This window comes from Pleurodeles waltl, chromosome 7 (genome assembly GCF_031143425.1).
Source record: "Pleurodeles waltl isolate 20211129_DDA chromosome 7, aPleWal1.hap1.20221129, whole genome shotgun sequence".
Taxonomy (NCBI): Eukaryota; Metazoa; Chordata; class Amphibia; order Caudata; family Salamandridae; genus Pleurodeles; species Pleurodeles waltl.
Genome location: NC_090446.1, coordinates 1,258,195,728 through 1,258,218,093, shown reverse-complemented (window position 1 = coordinate 1,258,218,093; position 22,366 = coordinate 1,258,195,728). Strand labels below are relative to the sequence as shown.

Genomic DNA, 22,366 nt, shown 5'->3' with positions numbered 1-22,366 from the left:
ATCTAACAGATGTGTCTTTACCTACTGGCTCGAACAAGATCACAGATTCTTATAAATCTTGTGATAGTAGCAACACGCCTGGTGTAGCAAGTATTTAACTAAGTACAGGTTAGTGAGGATTGAAGAACATAAAGCAACATTCTTACATAACATCTCATAAACACAAATTGTCACTCAGGCTGATGGTCAAAACTTTGAATTTCCTCACAAAATCCCACCACATTCACATCTTTGTTCAAGGGTAATCATACAGAATATAGGTTGTACACATTAGCACAATACATCTGAAGGGACTATGGACACTTATGAGCATTCTACTCATCAAAAATGTAGAAAACATCTACAATCTTTCTTAAAGGGAGGTATCCAAAATTAGAATGGCCTTCTTCACATTAGAAGGTCAACTATACAGAGAATGCCTGACATTAGATCAACTATACAGAGAACTTGTCAATCATGTCAACCTTAACTTTGGCCCCACGTCTCTTACCCGATGGATAGACAGATTCTTAACTATGTTGTTCTGAACCTCACTAAAACTGAGGGACATTTGGGTAGATTGCCTTAGCCCAAAGGGGTCTTTGCCTCCTTACACACCCTGGGCCCCATTCAGAGAAAAGAATACAGGCAGGTGGCGATTGCTGTTCTCTATAAAAAGTTGGGGCTATTTTAAGTATTGTGAGTAGGATAACCTTACTCTGATCCCTGAAAGCAGTAAACACAATGTAATAGGAGCTCAAAATAATTATTTATTACGTAAAATCAACACATCAACTCTGTTTATAAAAACACTGAAAATTATTCATATTATTTCAGCAGTCATAACATAAAATAAAATGAATATTAGAAAAACCCAAGGCCTCTTATATCGCACATCCCTACTAGCACTAGCAAGAAGTCTAACCCTATCTAACTTTATACATCTATTATTGTCAGTCTTCCATTTATTGTATTGACTGAATATGTAGCACCATCTCTATGTTAATGCAAACCAAGTATTGTCTCCTCAAACCTCCAAATAATTCTCAGATTTGTTACTGTATTTCAGCTCTCTGGCATTCTCCGCAAGCAATCAGTATTCGTGTCTGCCCCTCCCTAATTCCTAGGTCTCTCTATTTCTTTCTCCCCACTGACGCTCTATAAAAAGGAGGAGGGTGGAGAGTTCTGAGTACAATTCCTTTCATCCACATTAGTATGTGAACAATGCTTCAGTTAGCGACAAATCTGAAAGGTAGGCATTTTGAATCAAGATATGCTTCTTTCACACATTAGCTCCACGCTCAGATGAAGGACCTTGTAACATTTGTCACTGTACACAGCTCCCTAAACAGAATGTAAGTTTTCTCAATGCTGCATTTCTGTTAGTGCAACTAGTGTCAACCTGTTTATAAAAGTAATATGAAGATCATGCACATTGTTATTAACTATCACAATTTCGAAAATGTGTTTCCTGGACTCTAAGCTTTTCACTACACACTGTAAAGGATTAGTGTGATCCAGTTGCGTCTCGCAGGAGGAAAAAGTGGTGGGGCAGCGCAGGTAAGTTAGGGGGGACCCAAAAAAAAAACATAATAAAAATAAAACGTACCTTTTTTCCCCACGCCGATCCATCCGCTCTATTCCGTCATTGCAGGCTGCAGGCACAGGCTCCCAGCCTGCCCTGCAGCCAATCCTGACACTGCTCAGAGCAGCATCAGGATTGGCTGAGAGGTCCCAGCCAAGGCACTCCCAGAGAGACTGGGACCCTCTGCATGGTGCCGGGCTGGAGAGAGCACAGTGCGCATGTGTGTTTGGCCGGCCCGAGACGGCTGGCCAAACACATGCGCTCTGAGGGGGGAGTCTTTCACTGTCACCCCCATGACCCCACCCCTTTTATAGAAACAACATAATAAACAAAGTTTATTATGTTGTTTCTATAAATGTTTGGCAGCTCCTGCTGCTGGCAGGAGTGTGACGCTCCTCCGGCCTAGCGGACCATGTTTATTGTTAGGCTTCATTTTATAGTTAGGCTTCATTTGTTCTAACATGCACTTGTCATCAGTAAAAGCCCGGCCACTTAAATCACATTGGGGCCCCTCAAAACGAATTGCCTGAGTAAGTCAGACTTAAACATACAGATATTGGAGTATTTGGGGTAGGCATGAACTCCTTTCACATCCGATTCAATCCTGTGAAGGGCAGGAGAAAATCCATTTCAAGGGTGAGAAGGAGAAGAAGGAATTGCTCCCAAAAATGGTGGGAGTATAAACAGAAGGGTTTCGGTAAGGGGGAACATACTCTCCCCAAGATGAAAATAAGGAATTTTAACAACTGCTTGGTTTTCTCCATGCAAAAATATTCACTTACACGTTTGCTTGTGAAAATGAAATACACAAACGTTTGTCAGAAGTATGCCTGGCGTGTGTATATTTACTAACTTTTGGGTAAATAAAAACAAATAGTTTTAATTAGTTGTGAACTGATGTCACATCTGTTTTACTGAAACCTCGGTCGGGCCCAGTCTTAATCATTTCCAAAATGAACACCTTTCAATATATGTCAATGTTTGGCTGGTAAATATTATGCAGCGCTGTTTCTAACATTCAAAACTGGGCCCTCTTGAGCTTAAGAATATAGGTGAGCAGGTCCACAAGCCACTTAAGGTTTGGATCTCGATCGAGCTACCCATGAGCCCATGTTCGGCTGTGCCATTTTTTTTAAACCAATAGGTTAATAACGTTCAGAGCCAATTTCTACCTCACCGCTCACGAGAGAAGTTGGTCTACCATGTGGTTCTGAAAGTCAGTTCCAGTAACTGTTTGTCCACTCCTAAAAGTGTACCCAGCAGGAGAAGTGTCAGCGGAAGCGCACATTGTCCTATGAAACAGCCACTGCCGTGTGACCCAGAGGCAGCCATAGCATCTTGAATTGTCTTAAAATGTTGTACCTATCGCTACTTGAAAGGGAGTGGGCTCCTTTTCCTTTCTGGCTTACACACGTTTTAGTTCGCTTCCTCGCACTCTTAACCACTCTCCTAAAGAAGGGATTTTTAGAAAATCCCAAAAGACCTTGCTGCTTCAACATTCTTGACTAAATGACTGCCTCTCACAAATCCCCCCCATGCTCTAGGAGGCCATACGTGATTCATAAATCTTCTAATCTAATGTAACTAGGCAGTTGCTTCACTGGTCTCCAAGGATCTTCACCCTTCTGGTATGCCTCTTGCCATATGCACAGTTTAGTCTATTCTATTAATGAATGTCAACACTGTATTTTATTGGATGCCAGTGACTGGGTTCAATCTACCTGAGAAACGTGCCCCATTCATCATTCTTTATTGCTTAATCAAGTATTTGCTTTGAAGTAATAGTGTTTTGATGTGCCGGAGGTAACAATTTCATACTTGTAGAATAGGTTTATACTGGTTCCTCACAGTCTCCATGTGTACATGTATGTTGGTGAAACCAACCTCCTGTAAACACATTCAGAGACCCGCTGCGTTATGGCTGAAAAGCTCAAACGGTGCATGGCTAGTCTCAGAAACTGGATGGAAAACTGATAAAAACAAATTTATGGTTGTGGTTGAGGCTGATCACCTTACCTTTCCCGCTTGAAAAGTTAACTATTTCACTCGAGGTAGATTGACACCACACGTTCCAAATCTGCAGATGGGTCCATTTTACGACCCTGTGAGATATATTTTAGGAATGCTTATTCTAAATATTCGACAACACGAGTGTGTTGTCATCTCTGACTTGTTGAAAGCTGAACTACATGGAGGAACGTCTGCCAATCATTTTCCTTTTAGTAGCCCACAAGTCACTGTTGGCACCTAATGTCATGCTGTGTGACTCTCCGATAAATCAGTTAAACCTGTTTATTTTGCAACAATGTGTACCTCCTTAAGCATTTTTTGCATCCCAGTTTCTTTTGCTTTACTCCAATAAGCCGTTAAGTAGTCAGTCTAAAACCTATCAGGATATGTTGTGAAATAATTCTACTGAGAAGTAACCTGTAATTGTTTCATGGCTAGTTGTTTTCAAAACCACGTGTTTTCAGGTAGATTTTATTTTTTAAATTGACAGAATAAAAATCCAAGAAAACGAGGGAAAAGTCCATAAAAATACAGTAAACAAACAGCACTTGCAAGGAATTTCAGACCTGTCACTGGATAGGCATCTAAACAAAACCATAAACTAGCAAGGAATTTCAGAACTGTCACTGGATAGGCATCTAAACAAAACCATAAACTATGATGCACCATTTAATGAAATAGCAGCAGATGTCTCAGCATACACACTATGCAGTCAAAAAATGCCAGCTAGTTATTTTTGTCAGCATGGCTTGCTCAAAAAGAAGTACAAATTGAAATAAAATGTACTAAGGCCCATATATACGAATTTCTGATTTTGCGATTCCCAAATAGCAAATACATAGAAATCGCTATTTGGAAATGGCAAAATGGAATGTATGTAATTTGCGATTTCTATGGAGTCACAATCACTAATAGGAAATTGCAAATTAGGAAATCGCCAAATTGGGATTTCCTAATAGGAAGTCACAAACTTTACACATATGGGTCAAAATGTGGAAGGCACAGAACTAGGATGTGGCACGTTAAAAGGTGACTGGATGTGGCGTACAGTGACCTAGTGAGGATTTAAAGTCAGACATAAGGGAGACATGAGGATTTTGTATGAACATCATTGAATAGTCGAATGCAATGCTTATAGATAGCTCAATATCTGGATGATAACCATCCCACATGAATGGAAGACTGAAAACAGTTTTGGTTGCTAGGTTTATTATGTTGGTCTCTGGTATGAAAAACCATTTCAGGAGACCAACCAGATGGCTGTTTTGGATAAACAAAGATGGAAATAGGATTGGATCTTATACCACTAATGAATACTGTAAACATTGCCTGAAAACCTGTCAACAAGTGCTTTTCTTTGTGTCACTCTTTATTTGGGGAGGGCGCAGGGGACAGATGGCTACAAACCAGATCTATTTTGCACTGCTCCACTCAGCTTTATATTCTCGTGCCAGGGAAAGAAAGGATGACACTTTTCAAAGTCTGACTCAAGTTATTGAAAGTTACTGATGGTATAGAATTGTCCGCTGTTCACTCAATGACTGTGATGCTTTTTTGTCCTGTTGAAGACCAGCTGAGTAATATGACAGGTTAGAAATGTCAACCAATTCTCCTTTAAGAAAGATCTTTTAGAGAAAGTCCGCTAACCAAAGATGTTCATTCTCTGGTCCTTGTTCAGAAAGAATTCAGCCTGGGATGCACTTTTTTGTTCTTTGTACTAGTCAAGTTGCACTGTGTGATTTTCTTACCATTGTGTCATCAGAAGCAAGCACTCTTGCACAATACAATCCTACCTCTCGGATGCATTTTCAAAGTCATGTAGTGTTCCATAAATAAACACCACCACCAAGGGCAACACCACAGTGAACATGGAACATCTCAATTTCTAAATCCACACCAATGACAGAACGTTGATCAAAGGCACACTTGCCTACAGCACGCTAGGACCGCGCACCACTTTCTGCAACATCATCACCCACTTCATCGCTCCACTAGTCATCAAGTCCAAGCACTACATTTTCCTCAGAGACCTCAACTTCCATCTGGTCAACGCCCTGGACACTAACTCCACAAACCTCCAGGAACACATGAGCAACATCAGCCTGACCCAGCTGGTCATCAACCCCACATGCAGAGCAGGACAAACACTGGACCTGAATTTCATGGCCAGCGACAGTCAAAAACAGCCATACCTCAGTACTTACCTGGACCGATCAATCCAACTTCCAGTTCACCATTGCATGATCACCATGCACCCCCACTAGTCCTCCCCATCGCCCGCTTCTGCAGCTGGAACAAAGTAACACAGACCCAATAGATGGACATATTCAACAACACCTGGCCCCAACCCGGCAGCCAACCTGGAACAGGCAGCCCAGAACTTCACCACCTGAATCTTCAATGCCGCTGACTAAGTCGCTCCCATCAGACAAGGTAGGATCCACAGTGCCACCAAACGAGCCAGCTGGTACATGCCAGAACTCAGGACAATGAAACACAGCTGCACACAACTGGAGAGCAGATAGTGCACCAACGGAGTCACCACAGACCGAACCACTTTCAAGTGCGCCCTAAACAACTATCACCAGTGACTCAAATACACATAAAAAGACGGCTGTGGGGTGGCCTCACGGCCCCCCCTGCCCTGTATTTCATTAGAGCCCCAGGGAGGTGACAGACCTTGGGGCTGCAAGGGGGCCTCGGTACCCCCTGCACTGTTTTTGATTTGTGCCCCAGGGAGGTGGTGGACCCTAGGGCTGCAGGGGGGGGGGGGGAGGTGGGTGGCCCCAGGCTCTGTTTTTGATTTGTGCCCCAGGGAGGTGGCAGTCCATGGGGCACCAGGGGGCGGGGCAGCTCACCCACAATGTACTTGATTACAGCCCCAGGAAAGGGGCGGTTCCTGTGGCTGCTGGTGGGCCAGGTAACCTCGCCCACATTAAATTTGGACAAAGCCCCAAAGAGGTGGCGGCCCCCGGGGCCAGGCATCCCCCGCATTTAATTACACATAAGCCCCAGGGAAGTGGAGGTCCCCAGGGCTGTGGGCAGGACCGGGTGTCCCCCCAGCAACGCATACAAAATTTGACATGTCCCCAGGACCTGGCCCATCCGGGTCTGCATTTAAACAGGTGCAGGAGCACACACTTGTTTTTTAGGTCACGCACAGCAGCACGCAAGCGCTGCTTTTCTGACGTGTTATCTATTTGGGCTTTAAGATACGCCCACCCCACGCCCATCAATATAGCTCATTCATGGGCTTCTCCTTCAAAAATCCTTTGTTATCATTGGTAAATGTTTTCAGTTTGTCCCTCCTTGGGACAACTTGCTTACCGCCTAGGACATCGACCATGTTACTTGGCTTATTGCACTTTTGCTGATACATTTGACTGCTAGCGAACTTCTATTTCCTTTTGGGTGTCTCCTTGACACTTATGGCATGGCGCTTTGAATCGGCTCGCTTATGTGAAACTGTATTGCTTTTCATTTTCAATTTATGTGGCAAGAAAAGTCTGGTTAGGAGTTTACAACTCTAATAGCTCTAACTCGAGCACATGTGAGGGCCATAGCATTGCAAATGCTTGCTTTTCATAGCACTTCCTAGCTGTCCATTTTGCAATTAGGAAATGCTATGTACATGAAGTTAGGAAATCACAAATTGGAAATCCCTATAAGTGATTTCCTATTTTGTGAATTGCAAATTGGGATCTCTACTGGGTAGAAATTGCATTTTGCGACACCGCGTAGGCCTTTGTACATTAGGAAAGGTAGTTTTGTATTTCTTAATGGCCTGAAATAATGATTCAGACTGTTAAGAAATGCAAAAGCCCTTCATACATATGGGGCAAATTGGCTTTTAGCATCTTATTCAGAATTATTCTTTACCTAGTTGGAATTAAAAGAGTAAATATGATTATTAGTATGTAAACGTGAGATGACTAGCACTTGTGCAACGTGAGGGATTGCTAGAATGTGTTAGCTCTGTTTTTTTGCCACAATGTTAAACGTACTTTTGCTGCCCCCACCAAACACACCCACAAGTCAGTGATTCATTCCAATCTGTGTTATCCCAGGTTTACCCAGTGTGGAAAAACCAGACATGTGAGTTTTTGTCGCACTACCTTCCTTTGATCTTTTTGAGCAGCAGGTTCTCCCTCTAGATATCTGACCCGCCATGTTTGACTGGAAACACCACCTGAACATTATTCATTAAGGAAAACCACAGGAAACAGTATTCTTCCGTCTGAATGGCACACCTAGAGCAGGGGTTTTCTTTACACATGGCCTACGGGGAGGCAGTGGAAAAGAATTACAATGCATCATTTATAAGTTGCAAAACATCGCCTCGTAGGATACTTTGAGTTGCTATTGTTAGGTCTCGTCAGTGATAATGAGTTTCTATTTTTGATTATTAATAAACCTAAAACATGGTATTATACGCCTTCCCCAATATACATAAAAAAGTTACCAGTCCGCCAAGGGGACACATAAAATACCAGCTTGTAGTTCTGATCTGGAACCACTGTGTAGATATAGTGACATTTCGCTTAAAGTTTTTGTACCCATCACTGAGACATATGTCAAGGACAATACTCACCTTTTTCATTTGATTTAGACCTATATTTTGACCCTATAAAATAACTAATGCTCAAACTTGACTTTGAATGACCATTTACAAACATTTCACAAGACGGAGGGGTAAAAGTGACAGTAACATTGCTTAACAACAGACCCAAACCAGTCCAGGTTCCTGCTCCTTTTATACGTACACTCCTGCACGATGCCTCACTGTAAAAAGTATTTTGGTTCACCAGTAATTATTACTGTCAGCACACAGTACGTTTATTTGAAAGTACATGCATACTGAACACTAAAAACTCTTTTGTTCACAATATCAAGAGCTGGAAAATATATATTGACAAATGTCTTTATGATCTTGTCATGGCATGCCAACACTTTAGTGTTTATAGCCTTGCTCAACTACCCCCAATCTCCTCTGCGCTTCACATATGATAGCAGTAATCTAACTATTGTTTATCTTGATTAATAATGTAAAGATCACTGTCACAATCCCTTTCAGAAGGGCAAGCTGGAGTTACTCAACCCAACTGTGGGAGCTGTGTGCTTTTACACTTGGTGTCCCAGAGTCCGACCTACTGTGGATCCTGAGCAACTGCCTTCAGCCCTTGACCCTCAGTGATTGTACGGGTAGAGCAGTCCAAAGCTTTTGATATGCAAACACAACATGCAGCCCCCTCAGGTCATGGCTCTAGTGTTTAAGGTCTCAATAGGAAGGTCTGAGTTCCACTTCCCTCTTATTAGTGGTAATAGTTATTTCCCATTCAATAGTGGGGACACAGGTTAGGCCCCACTAGCAGTCTGAGTCTCAGTAGTCCCACTTGGTCTCTTTTAGAAAAGGTAAAAGTGTTCCAGCGCTGAAGCTCTAACTGGCAGACAAGTTTCCTCTGGCCTTCTGCCCCTTCAATCAGTTGTACCCGCACCAGCAGGGACTGCATAACCAGAATCCTCATTCTCGGGTGCGGAGGCTGCAAGCAGGCATGCACTGGTGCCCCAGGTACTCCATTTTCCCTGGGTGATGTCCTCTGACCCATCTTGGAGACTGGTAGGCCTTAACCCTCAGTCCCTGTCACAGGTAGAAGTCTTGCAGAGGTTCTCCTCCTTGTCTAGCCTAATTGGCTGCTTGCATTTGTTCTTACAGACCATTTGCAGACACCAAATGTGAAGTTTCTGTTGGGAGTCGGCTTTCTTTTGAAGCGCCCTCTTCTCTGCTCTGACCTTCCTAAAGAAAGCAATCGGTCACAGCAGGAGTGACTCCAAATCTGATAGCCCAGCAAGACAGGCCATGGAAATGACTAGAGGTTCACACCTGGATATCAGCCAGAGTAATATGTGTATAAAAAGGTTACCCCACGGTCCCAGCCCAACTCTTTTTGATTCTCTTATTAGGCATGTATCTTCCTGAGATGTGCCCAGGCCCCTTTTAAGTGACCTCTCCCTGAATCAAAGAGCACCCTTTGAAGTGTATTGAAGAACTTGGCTCTTCGTCCTCCACTGTGTCCCACCCATCTCACAGGAATGAAGCAATCCATACATCTTTTTCTTGGGCCATTCCTCCTCAGGCTCCTCGAGTGAGCTCTGGGTCTCCCAACATATAAGCCAGAATCTTCATTGTGTTTTACCATTTACAGATATACAACCAGTGCATGCATACAACACACATATGAATTGCGCAACACTGCATACTAACTTGATGTAGACCAAGGGTGAGATAAGCAAGCAGCAGCGGAACTTCACAGGGGTGAGCTGGTATGAGTCACCCCAGTGGCACAGGTGAAAATGCCTGTTCACTTCTGCTAATCTCTACCCCATATACTGCCACCACTCTGCTTGTGCTGCATAGCTCCTGGCAAAGGCAGCAGCCTTTCACTACTATGAGGGTAGTGCTTTAGGTACCCATCCCGGTCTACCAACACCGCAGTCCATAAGATAGGCCTATGTTATGGCACACACACATGATCCCTTTTCACAAATGCCAACAAAAATCAGCTCCAGGGATCCAGACATCTGTGCAGCTGAGGCCGGAGTACACCTCCGTCACTGTGTGAGGGACCTTTCTGTCCAACCAATTACAATAATAAACTATAGACTACTCTATTCGGAAAATTAACTGAGAGGAACAACGTATTACCATAGCTACCAGCCATGAGCTCTGAAGGATGGCTTTCCCTTAGAAACAGAACCTGGACAAAATTACTTATATAACCATGTTTTGTCCCCTCACTAGTAGAAGGACTTTATTTACCATCATTCATCTGCACAGGAAGTGACACAACTAGTTTTCCACCAAAACCTACTTTAAAAGACAATCTGAAGCAAACAAGAGGACTTAATTTCCCATCAACTGACACAGAAAGTGACACAATTACATTTCCCATCATCCATCTGCGCAGAAAGTGGCATTACTTCCGGACTTCTTCTTATTTTAATAAACTCTTCAGGACAAATCTTTTGCCTGGGCATTCCCATCAAAGTGTGGACACAGACAAGTGCACTATGTGTTTGGGCATGTTAGGGCCAGGAAGGCCCTTGGGACCAGAAACTATGTTCCAGTAAAACTTAGAGGTAAGATAAATTCAAGTGCATCACTCAGCACCTAATACTTTCACTCTCCACAATCACACTCATATTTAGACAGTTCAAACAGTCTGGCAGCATTCTCACAACAACAGACCTAATCTTGTACAGATCCCACTATCTACCACACACCCTCAAACTACAGAACACACATTTCAACTCAAACTCATCAACACTTGCTCTGCAGTCCTCCATGTACTAGTCACCTCAGACGTTATCACCTATCATAAGCTTTAGTCACATTTCATCCCAGAAGCATGGTCTGCGCTAATATCTTTCATATCCCAGACTGCAGCACCCATCGTGAGGACCATGCACATAAGAAAGGAGGAGGTTTCACTGTCATCCATACTCCCTCCTGGTTGTGCACTCTAGAAAAGTAAGTAAAACTCAACTTCAAGGAGCTGCTTACATCAATTTCCCACACTCTGCGCCTCAGGTGCCCACCTTTGATATCATCTACAGGCCTCCCAGGCCGAAAAAGGGCTTCAGTTATTAATTCTCAGACCTACTCACCACCTTGTCCATCCAACATGCCCACACCACCCTCTTGGGTGACATCAACCTCCTAGACAACACAAGCTCAATGGTGCTGTTTGATGCTCTATTTACAGATAACAGCATCAAGATTCACCAATATTCCGATGACACACAACTCTACTTGAAAGTCTCCTCACGCCTGTGTTCTTCACATTTAGCTCCCACCCACAGGTCAGCAAACAGCATAGGGGGATCAATTATACCCCTTGTTCAATAGCTTGTGAGACAGCCCAGTTTAGCCCTAGATTCTACCATCTGTGAGTGAAATGTCGCCTGCGTGCCCATCTCAAAATGAGTGTGTTTAACCAGTAGACAACTCCTACTCTTTTCTCAGTGCCCACCAGCAAATGTATTTATTTTTTCAAATACAGAGCAGCTTTCCAATCAGTGCTGCCTGCCATTAAATTATCCGCAGCTAACACTCCCAGTGCTTCCATTTAAGAACGGTATTCTTCAAGCATGGTCCATTCCATAGTCCATAGGCATGGTTTCCATTCCAAAATGAACACCATGCCTATAATCAACATGGCAACTTTGAATGATAAAGCAATGATGTAGTATATGCAATACTACGTCAAGAAGAGTTTTGCGTTGACTATAAACACGATGGCCACCTAGGAACAGTAAAATAATGCATTTGCACAATGGTCTTCCCAGATGGCTGCTCTCTGCAACGATTAGGCTTTGGCATTTTTTTAAATATTGTTCTTCTGTTATGTTTCTGTCATAAGTTTGCACCAAACAATAACCAAAAAATAATCACATCTGACATCTTCTTGCAATTCCAAATAGATTATGCTCATATCAAATAATTTATGAAAATGCTAATATAACCATTGCTTTCTACCTGTCTTTCAACTTGGTATTCACTAAACTGGAGAAAAGTCAGATACACATAAACATATTTCTTCTGATGCCATTCACTCTGCTGCAGCTGTAAGGATGTCCATTATTGTCTGTCTGATCTGTGCAACAAATCAGTGGGACAGTGTTGCTGACAACTGTTATGTTGATGAAGAATAGCTGTTCCCCAAACTATTGCATATCGCATAGTTGAATGATTGTAGCAGTAAAGAATGACTTGCTGGACTTCAAGAATAGGTAGCCACATAAATGGAAAGTATGTATATCACTAATACTGAGGAGAGTGTGGGGGGGATAGGATGCCTGAGGTTATGAGGACAAGAAAGTTTGCCCAGCTTTTTGGTGGCTGATGTGGCTTCAGAAAATGTTAAAGAGGGCACTTGGGTTAAATGAGGGAATGTGCTTATCAGATACATGAAAGATGATACACTGCAAGGTCTAGAATGTGACTGTGAGGTCAGAAGGACGGGCCTGTAGGCAAAAGAGGCTGGGTTTATTTGTCCTTGTGGTGATCAACACGTTACATAATTTCCAAACATATTTATTTTCTGAATAGTCTTAAATTAGTTTATATGGCGATGCAGACGAGGACGCAGACGTTTTTCTTTTGCCCTCCGATAAATTATTTTTTTAAAGAACTGTGCTTGTGGTGGTGGTAACCCTAAAACATCCTTTGTGTAAATCAAGAAAGGACTTAGGATATGTTACAAGGGTCGAGGTACGACTCACCAGCTGCAAACTTGTAAACACTGAAATGTTAAGACCCTTGAACTGAAGAACAAATAACGTTACCACAGTTTGCACAGGAAATTCATATTTATTCTCTCAATAAAGTAATATGTTCCTATTGCTCAGTGGTCTATATATCGAATTGCTTTTTTAATAGTTCATACTAGGAAATTCGAGCATTTGATTACTCAAAACTAGTGCCCGGAGGGCTATTTAAATTCTATGTCAGGACCAGAGCCTCAAATTATGCTTCTCTTTCTATGCTTTATTTTTTCATCAGCCAATTAAAAGAGATCTTGTTTAATAACTATACTTCCCATAACTACCATAACCATGTGACCAACCAGAGAGATAGCCCACATATATAAAGTCTTGACGTCTTCAGACTTCCTCTTTCTTTGCTGCTCCACAGCCAGTTAAGTACACACTTGTCATTTATTTGAATACTTGATTGCATTTACGCGTGTTTTAGCGCTTCACGAGTGCTACTGTGTTTCATTGCACTAAAATTTCTTATTTGGGGAGCGCTTCGGCCTCCCGGGGTGCGAAGACTTTTGCGTTTCCTTTTTTTGTGGAGTGGGAGCAGAGACGCGGCTGCTATCTTTGGTCGGTGACGTCTCCTTGTTCTAGTCCTCTGGGACTCTTTCAGGCTTCTGGCACACAAGTGCATGTGCACATTATACCGCAAGTCTGATTGCGGTTTTCCGAAGTTCTGGGGCAGTGTTGTGGTGTGCTCCACCATCCCAAGGCTGATACCTCTACTCAGAATTCATTTTGAGTATTATGTGTGCCATTTGATTGCTCCCTACGCCCTGTGGTATCAGAATGTACCCAGGGTTGTAAAAATGGAGCATAGGCTTTGCCTAGAGTGTTTCAGGCACCTCCCCCCACACTTTAATTGACAATTATTTGCACCTGTCGGGGTTTACACTCCCCTTGTTTAGTACTGAGGTACATATACAGATGTAATTGGTCCCCTCTTCCGGAGGTGGCTAGCTATGTACAATTGCATTTGAGACAAGGGGTTGACAAAGAGGTCAGGACGAGGCTTAAATCGGAATGTGCCAGGCCAGATCTGGAAGACAAGTTAGCGGACACTCCTGAGGCTTACCCGAGCGTGGTCATTTTTATGAAAAACTGGGCCAAGGCTCCCAAAAAAGGACTGGATAGCGCCTAGAGATGTTGTCAGGATAAGTTGTTAAATATTGCAGGTCCCATTACTAAAATTTTGGAGTTGGGTTTCCTACCCAAAGAGTCTGGTGCCCCGGTGGATCCAGATGTTTTAATTGACTGGGCTCAGCGAGCAGTCTGTCAGTTAGGTAATGCCAATGTCGCCATGTCCACTGAACGACGACGTTCAATTCTCATGTGTATAGATCCTAAATGAAATTATCTTGTTTCCTCCGAATCTGGCCCCTTTGTCCAAGGTTTTTATTTGGGGCTCCCTTTGTGAAGGACCTGGCAAAGTTTGCGGTGACCTACAATACCCTAAATAAGGCACACCTGTCTTAAAAAAAGGTTTTCTGCAATACCCTTTTTGGAAGGGCCGGACGTTATAGAGCCCGGTCGTCAGGCCGCGGATTTTACCAGGGCTCACAGTGCGAGGCCTTCAACAGATATCGCAATTCCTGGCAGGACCAAGTCTCAGACCAAACCTTCTACCCTTTCAGATCTCGGGGAGGTCGCCAGCAATTCTGTTGTGGCAGAGGCTATCAAAAAGGTCAAGACACAGGATATTCAGGTGAGGATAATACCCTCTTCAGGGGTTATTTTGGGGGGAACGATTCAGTTGTTCCTACACAATTAGTCAAATATTACTCAGGACTCCTGGGTTCTAGAATCAGTTCAGGGGTTCAAACTGGAATTTTACACTTCCCCCACACAGAATTCACGACCAGGGGAAAGATTTTTTTCCGCTACGAGATCAAGACCTCTTATCAGAGGTAATTCTGTTCCTGTTCAAAAAGGTGCCATTTGTCATTCTTCTCCTCATCACGGGGCTTCAACAGCAATATCTTTTTAGTCAGCAAAAAAAAGACAGAGCTCCCGTTTAGTTCACATCTTAAAAATCTTCAATTTGTGGCTGATATACTTGCATTTCAAGATCAAAGGTATCCATCTTCTAAGGGATTTGCATCAGGAAGGTGATTGGATGGTGCGACTAGATGTGGAAGACGCTTACCTTTCAGTTCCCATCTTCCCTCCCCACAGGCGTTTTCTTCAGTTCTTTTGGCAAGGGCAATGTTACAAGTACAAGGTCCTTCCATTCGGTCTTTCATCAGCCCCATGTTCTTTCACCAAACTGATGAGACCGGTGGCAGAAGCCCTCTGTGCCAGGAGTGTCAGGTTAATCATTTATCTCGACAATTTAATCCTAATGGCACAGGACACTCAGACTGTGCTCCTTCACTTATCATGGACAATCCAGTTGTTGCAGGAACCAACCGAAGTCATCCCTGATCCCTTCTCAACAGATGGAATTTTTGTGATGGACTTTTAGTGGGACATACCCCATTTTTATGATTTTTTTGTGCTTTCAGCCTCCGTCCAGTTAGTGACAGGAATGGGAGTGAAACCAATGCTGGATCCTGGAAAGCTAAACATTTCTGAAAAGTAGACAAAATTCTACAAGGTTTCCCTACAGAAAATAACAGCTGAAATAAAAATAAAATTGAAATTGAGCTGAAAATAACAGCTATTTTTCTCCATGTTTTATGTAACTTTTACATGTTTTCATGTAACTTTTCCTGCGATTTTTTAAAGCAATATACTGTTACGCCTGCTGGACTCTTTTGGTTGTGGGGATATAAAGGGCTTGTAGATTCATCAAGATCACTAGGTACCCAGAGCCAACAAATGAGTTGCACCTTGCAATGGGTTTTCATTTCATACCGGATATACAGCAATTAATTTGCTTAAATATAAAGAGCGAAAAGTAGATATCAAGAAAACCTTTGCTTTTCCAAAATGGGCACAAGATAAGGTGTTGTGAAGAAGTGGTTATTTGCACATCTCTGAATTCCGGGGAGCACATACTAGCATGTGCATTACAGGCCATTTCTCAAATACCCGTCTTTTTTACACACTGTCTTACATTTGGAAGGAAAAAATGTAGAGAAAGACAAGGGGCAGTAACACTTGTTTTGCTATTCTGTGTTCCCCCAAGTCTCCCGATAAAAATGGTACCTCACTTGCGTGGCTAGGCCTAATGCTCGTGACAGGAAACGCAACATGGACACATCACATTTTTACATTGAAATCTGATGTTTTTTTCGAAGTAGCTCAGCCGGCATCTAGGGAAACATACCAAACCTGTGCATTTTTTAAACTAGACACCTACGGGAATCCAAGATGGGGTGACTTGTGGGGCTCTCACTAGGTTCTGTTACCCAGAATCCTTTGAAACCCTCAAAATGTGGCCGAAAAAACACTTTTTCCTCACAATTTGGTGACAGAAAGTTCTTGAATCTGAGAGGAGCCACAAATTTCCTTCCACCCAGTGTTCCCCCAAGTCTCCTGATAAAAATGGTACCTCATTTGTGTAGGTAGGCCTAGCACCCACAACCGGAAATGCCCCAGAACACAATGTGGACACATCACATTTTCCCAAAGAAAACAGACCTGTGCTTAGCTTTTGTATTTTGGCCTCTAGCTCAGGCGGCACCTAGGGAAACCTACCATACCCGTGGATGTTTGAAAGTTAGACACCTAGGGGAATCCAAGATGGGGTGACTTGTGGGGTCTTACCAGGTTCTGTTTCCCAGAATCCTTTGCAAACCTCAATATTCAGCAAAAAAAAAAAATCATGTTTTCCTCACATTCGGTGATAGAAAGTTCTGGAATCTGAGAGGAGCAACAAATTTCCCTCCGCCCAGAATTCCCCAGTCTCCCAATAGAAATGGTACCTCACTTGTGTGAGTAGGACTAGTGCCCGCGACAGGAATAGATCACACAATGGTAAATGGTGGTCCTTACATGAGGGAAACTGTTGACCCTTGGGTGATCCATCTGTGACGCAGGCACTAGGTACAGGCACTCAAGTTGGGTAGTGTTTTTATCAGGACAGGTGGGGAGACACTGGGTGGTAGGAATTTTGTGCATCCCAGCTTATTCCTGTAGTTTGTGTGACAGAAACGCAAGAAAAAATAGAGTTTTTATTCAACATTTCAGATTGAGGGGTATTCTGTGTAACACAACTTTGGGGAATCCACACAAGTCACACCTCTGTGGACTCCCCCAGATGTATAGTTTCCAGAAATGTCTGGGTTTAGTATGCTTTCCTACGTAGCCACCGAGCCCAGGACCAAAAATAAACTAGTTTGTTTTGTGATACAAAATTTTGATGTCTCCACAATATGATTTGGGAGGTGTAAATTGGCGCTGACCTAAATTGGGGAGCTCCCAAGAGAGCACTCTCTCTCTGTGCTTGCGCCCGCCTGCCCTGCTCTCTGGGTTGGGCTAACCCGCTATTGTCCCATTGCACAGACTGTGCTTGCGAAGGGACAGCAAGACGTTCCTCATCACCTCCCTCATAATTACTGGAAGAGGAATTATCGAACGGTACTCCTCTGACTGAAAAATCACTCCCAGAGTCTGCGCCATTGTCCTATCCCTCAGATGTTATCTCAGTATCTGCTGTCTCCGTCTCTGATCCTACATCAGAGCTGTCCTCTATAACCCCAGTGAGGGTTTGATCAGTAGTCATTCAACGAGATGCCATCTCTGCTACTGGCTAAACTGTTGCTCTAAAACACTAGCCTACGTAGACAGTCACAAAAATGCTGGTGTGTGTGTGTGATACGTGCAACAGTAGAGTTTACCTTACCTTCTCTTTTTCCCTCAATCAGCACATTCTTTCAATACACTCAAAAAACACCTTCCCACATACCAATCGTCACATTCTTTAGCACCTCTTGCGCCCAGTCCAACAATCATTATTAGTGCTCCCACTCCCATTACCTCCTCCTCCGATTCCCTCACTACCACCCAGCAAGAGTGCCCTTCATCTCTCCATAGCCGCCCGCACATACATTTCATTTGTATTATAGCGCTGGTAATAGTTGACTTCACTAATGTACTCAGCTATTTACATAAAATACAGATTTGCTCTTTGCAGTAGGCATATAAACCTTCTGCGCTACTTTATGGCATGAAAACTGCCACTAGACAAAAGTCTGATCCTTTTGTAGCAGAAACATAATCACAAGACTTACTTGACTTGTTTATTGCTGCCTAAAAGCTACAGTTGAGTTGCAGCTACCACACATGCATTGACAAAAGTACTAAAAAAAATATTACCCCCGGAGGGGGTCGCCCTGCTCACGGGCAACCCCCCTGTCAATTATTTTTTTTTTCTTTTTTATTAAACCTAGCTCTGGTTATTCTCATTAGGCTTCAACTATCCTGAAATTTGTAGTAGAAATCAAAATGTACCTTTTATTCAAGCACCATCCCAAAATCTTAGAGTTAGATCCCATTAAAAGCTTGATCACCACACAGTCATTTCATCAAGTGTTTCCCTCAGTGCAACCTGAATCTGTGAAACATCACGTCCAAGATTCAGTAAATCAGGCCCTCATAAAGGCTTTGAAGCCGTTTGCTAAGCCCCTTATGTGTTTTGGGCTGCATGAGGTTTTGGGGAGACCCCCCTCGGAGAATGAAATCGGAGGTGACCAGATACCAGATGTGGGTGTTTCCCAGAGATTTTCTATGGGTCATGCTTCGTCCCCCAAAATATTGGCTAACATGGCAGCTTCTGTACTCAAAGATCACAAATTATGGGCACTATTCTAACCTGGACTACTCTGGATCTTTCTCTTTATCATCTTCACAAGCCTGTGAATCTTTCTCTTCAGATTTGTCAGAATCCAATAGAGTGTACTGATCTCAAACTGGCTAAACGCAAGAAGAAAACGCACCACACTGAAGAGTCTCCAGCATTAAAAAAAAATCGATAATATTATTCATCCCCATTCTACAGATTGGGTTCCCTGTCCAGATGTTGCTCATTATGTGCAGGACAGATTGCATGAGGGATTTGATAAAGACATACGCTCTGAGTGTCCTAGGCCTGCTCTTTTAGGCAAAGTGGCCGACACCCCTGAGCTGGACCCTAGTATGGCCACATTTTTAAAGAAATTTGCCAAGGACCCTAAGAAGGGCCTTGACAGAGCTCAGAAGGGGTAACAAGACAAGCTTTTAGACATTGCAGGACCACTCACAAAGATTCTTGAGTTGGCGGTTCCAGCAAAAGAGTCCCACGCTCTTTTAGACCCCAAGACGGTTCTGGATTGGGCTCAGAGAGCTATTTGCATATTAGGCAACGCCAACTGCGCGATGTCCTCAGAAAGGTGAAAGTCTTTCCTCATGCGCATTGATCCAAAGTTAGTGGAATTGGCCTTGATGGGAGGCTGGCTCTTTGGCGAACGGCCTACTATTCGGCGAAACGTTTGTAAAAGATTTGGGGATATATGTCGCCAGATTTACAGTCTAGGATAAAGCAAAAATGTCCATGAATAAAATGTTCAGTGGAAGCCTTTTTGTCAGGGCCGGATGCTATAGAGGTCAAGCCGTGGAACATTCCAGGCCTCAAGTGGTTCCCCCTCAGTGCAGTCTTCATAAGGCAGGCCATTTTTTTTTCTGAGAAAAACAGTGAACCAGGAAGAACCCCATCCTATTATTCTAAGAAAAAGTTGGCAGCTTTCTGAATTCAATTTAATGTAAAACTAGGGTTACTAGTCATCCAAGCAGACACAATGACCAAGACTTAATTGTAAGTCATATACTGTATTGATAACAATCTTGCTAACCAGTATAATCGTTGTTTTCGAACACATACGTAATCTATATGATAATGACATGTACCCAATAAACATTTCATGCAGTGTATCCAAGAGATGCAAACAAAGTAAATTCAAATAATGTATTAACTGTAGAACTTTAGAAACATCTAGGGCAAATGTCATTGATAACCAAGTGCAATTGTGTAACATGTAAATATATTGGTGAAGCTGTTGATTAATGCCAAAAAATCTGTGCCTTTCCCTTATGCATGTTCTCTGCCTATTTCCGGTGTATCTCCATCACTTCATGCATGTTTGCTATTACTTTGTTGAGTCCGAAGATATATGCAAATATGTTGACTTTTTATAAGAACCAATAGCCAATCAAGACAAGCCCAAGCATGCTTTTTATGAATAATCTTTCAACTGTTATACCAAGGATGGTCTTTATTCTAACTCTTGATGGCCTCACAGAAAAATAAACCACTTCAACAAGTAGGAGGTACGTACAATGGCTGTGAAGAGGAGAACATGTTTGAGGATTGGCACGTATTTATATTTTGTGTAATATTATGCTATTTATAATTGCCCATAGAAAGATAGGAGTGGCAATGTTTCATCGTTCTTACTCAGCAATGTCTTCATTTTTTTATCTTGGAAACGCAAGAATCCCTTTCTGTATCCATTCACAAAATCATGAATTGTGACAATAGTTGTAATCATGATCTTCAACTCGATTTGGTTCAAGTAGATTTAGTTCTCTGAGAATTATAATGACATAGTAAAACACGGGCTTTGTTGTGACCACCTGCCAATGCTACATCTCTTAAGGTTAAATGTTGGATTGAGCCACAGTCATTCTTCAATCAAATATGCAGTCTTTCAAGATAATGAGGTGAGAATATACACATTCCTTCTCTAACTTAAATAAAATGGCCTGTGTTATAAATAAAAAAAAAGTGTTTGTTCTCCACTTTCCTAAAATGTAATTGACTATAAAAACAAGCTGGGTCTTTAGCTTGCACTGTGTCACAAGTTCTGCAAAGTTACCTGGTGTTAGAAATGAGGTCTCTAGTTGGCAGTGGTTTGCAACCTGTCCAAGTAGGGACCCTCACTCTAATCAGGGTAAGGGATAGCTAAGATACCCCTGCTTAACCCCTTGGTAGCTTGGCACAAGCAGTCAGGCTTAACTCAGAGGCAATGTGTAAAGTATTTGTACACAAAGACAGTAACACAGTGAAAACACCACAAAAGTACTCCACACCAGTTTAGTTAGAAAAATAGTCAATATGCTTCTGAGTCAAACATGACCAAAACAACAACTATCCAACATACACAAGCAAAGAAACAATTTTTTAAAGATTATGGGGGTCATTCTAACTCTCCCCCGCCAGAACACCGCTCTGCGGTCCGAAGACCGCCGCAGTGATTCTGGGTTTCCCACTGGGCTGGCGGGCGACCGCCAAAAGGCCGCCCGCCAGCCCAGTGGGAAACACCCTCCCACGATGAAGCCGGCTCCGAATGGAGCCGGCGGAGTGGGAGGTGTGCGACGGGTGCAGTTGCACCCGTCGCGAATTTCAGTGTCTGCTAGGCAGACACTGAAATTCTTTGTGGGGCCCTCTTACGGGGGCCCCACAACACCCCATACCGCCATCCTGTTCCTGGCGGGCGAACCGCCAGGAACAGGATGGCGGTATGGGGTGTCAGAATCCCCATGGCGGCGCAGCAAGCTGCGCCGCCATGGAGGATTCCATAGGGCAGCGGAAAACCGGCGGGAGACCGCTGGTTTTCCTGTTCTGACCGCGGCCAAACCGCCGCGGTCAGAATGCCCTGCAGGGGCACCGCCAGCCTGTTGGCGGTGCTCCCGCCGACCCTGGCCCCGGCGGTCCTTGACCGCCGGGGTCAGAATCACCCCCTAAATCTTAGTATAGCGCTTAGAAATGCAATAGTTCTAACTGGGGCAATCACGACATCTTGACAAAATCGTTCCTAACAGTCTGACCCCACTTGCAAGGAAGTGCGAGCCGGTCATGGAGTCATACCAACCCCAGGTAGAGTACCTTGGAAAACATGAAACAAAGATGTTGCACAGAGTTTGGGAGGTGAGGCTTCGCTGGAGCTGGTGTGGTGTTGATTCATTACTGCTAGGCAGGGGAGGTGAGGCGTCAGTTCCTTATGGTTGCAGGGAAGATGATGCGGCTCTGGAGGTTATGTGCTTTTAGACAGAGAGCATATGACTTTAGTCTTGGTTAGCAGTGGTAAAGTGCCCAGAGTCTTAAAGCCAACAAAAACAGGTCTGAAAAAATAGGAGGAAGACAAAAAGCTAGGGGATAACCCTGCAAAAAGGGCCAGGTCCAACACTTGAGCAAAGCCTGCTTCAACTGGACACTAGTAGAGTTAGCAGTGGTGAAGCCCATGCCACAACTGGAGAAGCCGAGTCTATTACTGCCAAACCTGCACTGACTGTATGTGTAGTAATGGACTGCTTCATCACATTACTAAATCTCTTGTGTAAAGTCAATAGCACTGTGTAATCATCTACAAAATGCCTTGGCCCTGTATTGATCACATGAGCACTCACAACAGGCAAATGCTAAAGATTAGCTCGCCATCTCGTCTTGAACAGTGAAATCCAGAAGCCATTGCAAGAGAGGCCAAGCTGTCTAAGATGGTAATATTAAAGTGAAGCCAAATACAGTTCCCTCTAGATACTTTCTTGTCAATGGCT

General features: G+C 43.3%; 1 protein-coding gene across 1 annotated transcript in view; it reads right to left on the bottom strand.

Annotated features, from left to right (window-relative positions):
* The window catches only part of ABCC3 (ATP binding cassette subfamily C member 3), a 691,699-nt gene that overhangs the window by 487,633 nt on the left and 181,700 nt on the right, over positions 1 to 22,366 (bottom strand). The window lies entirely within an intron of this gene.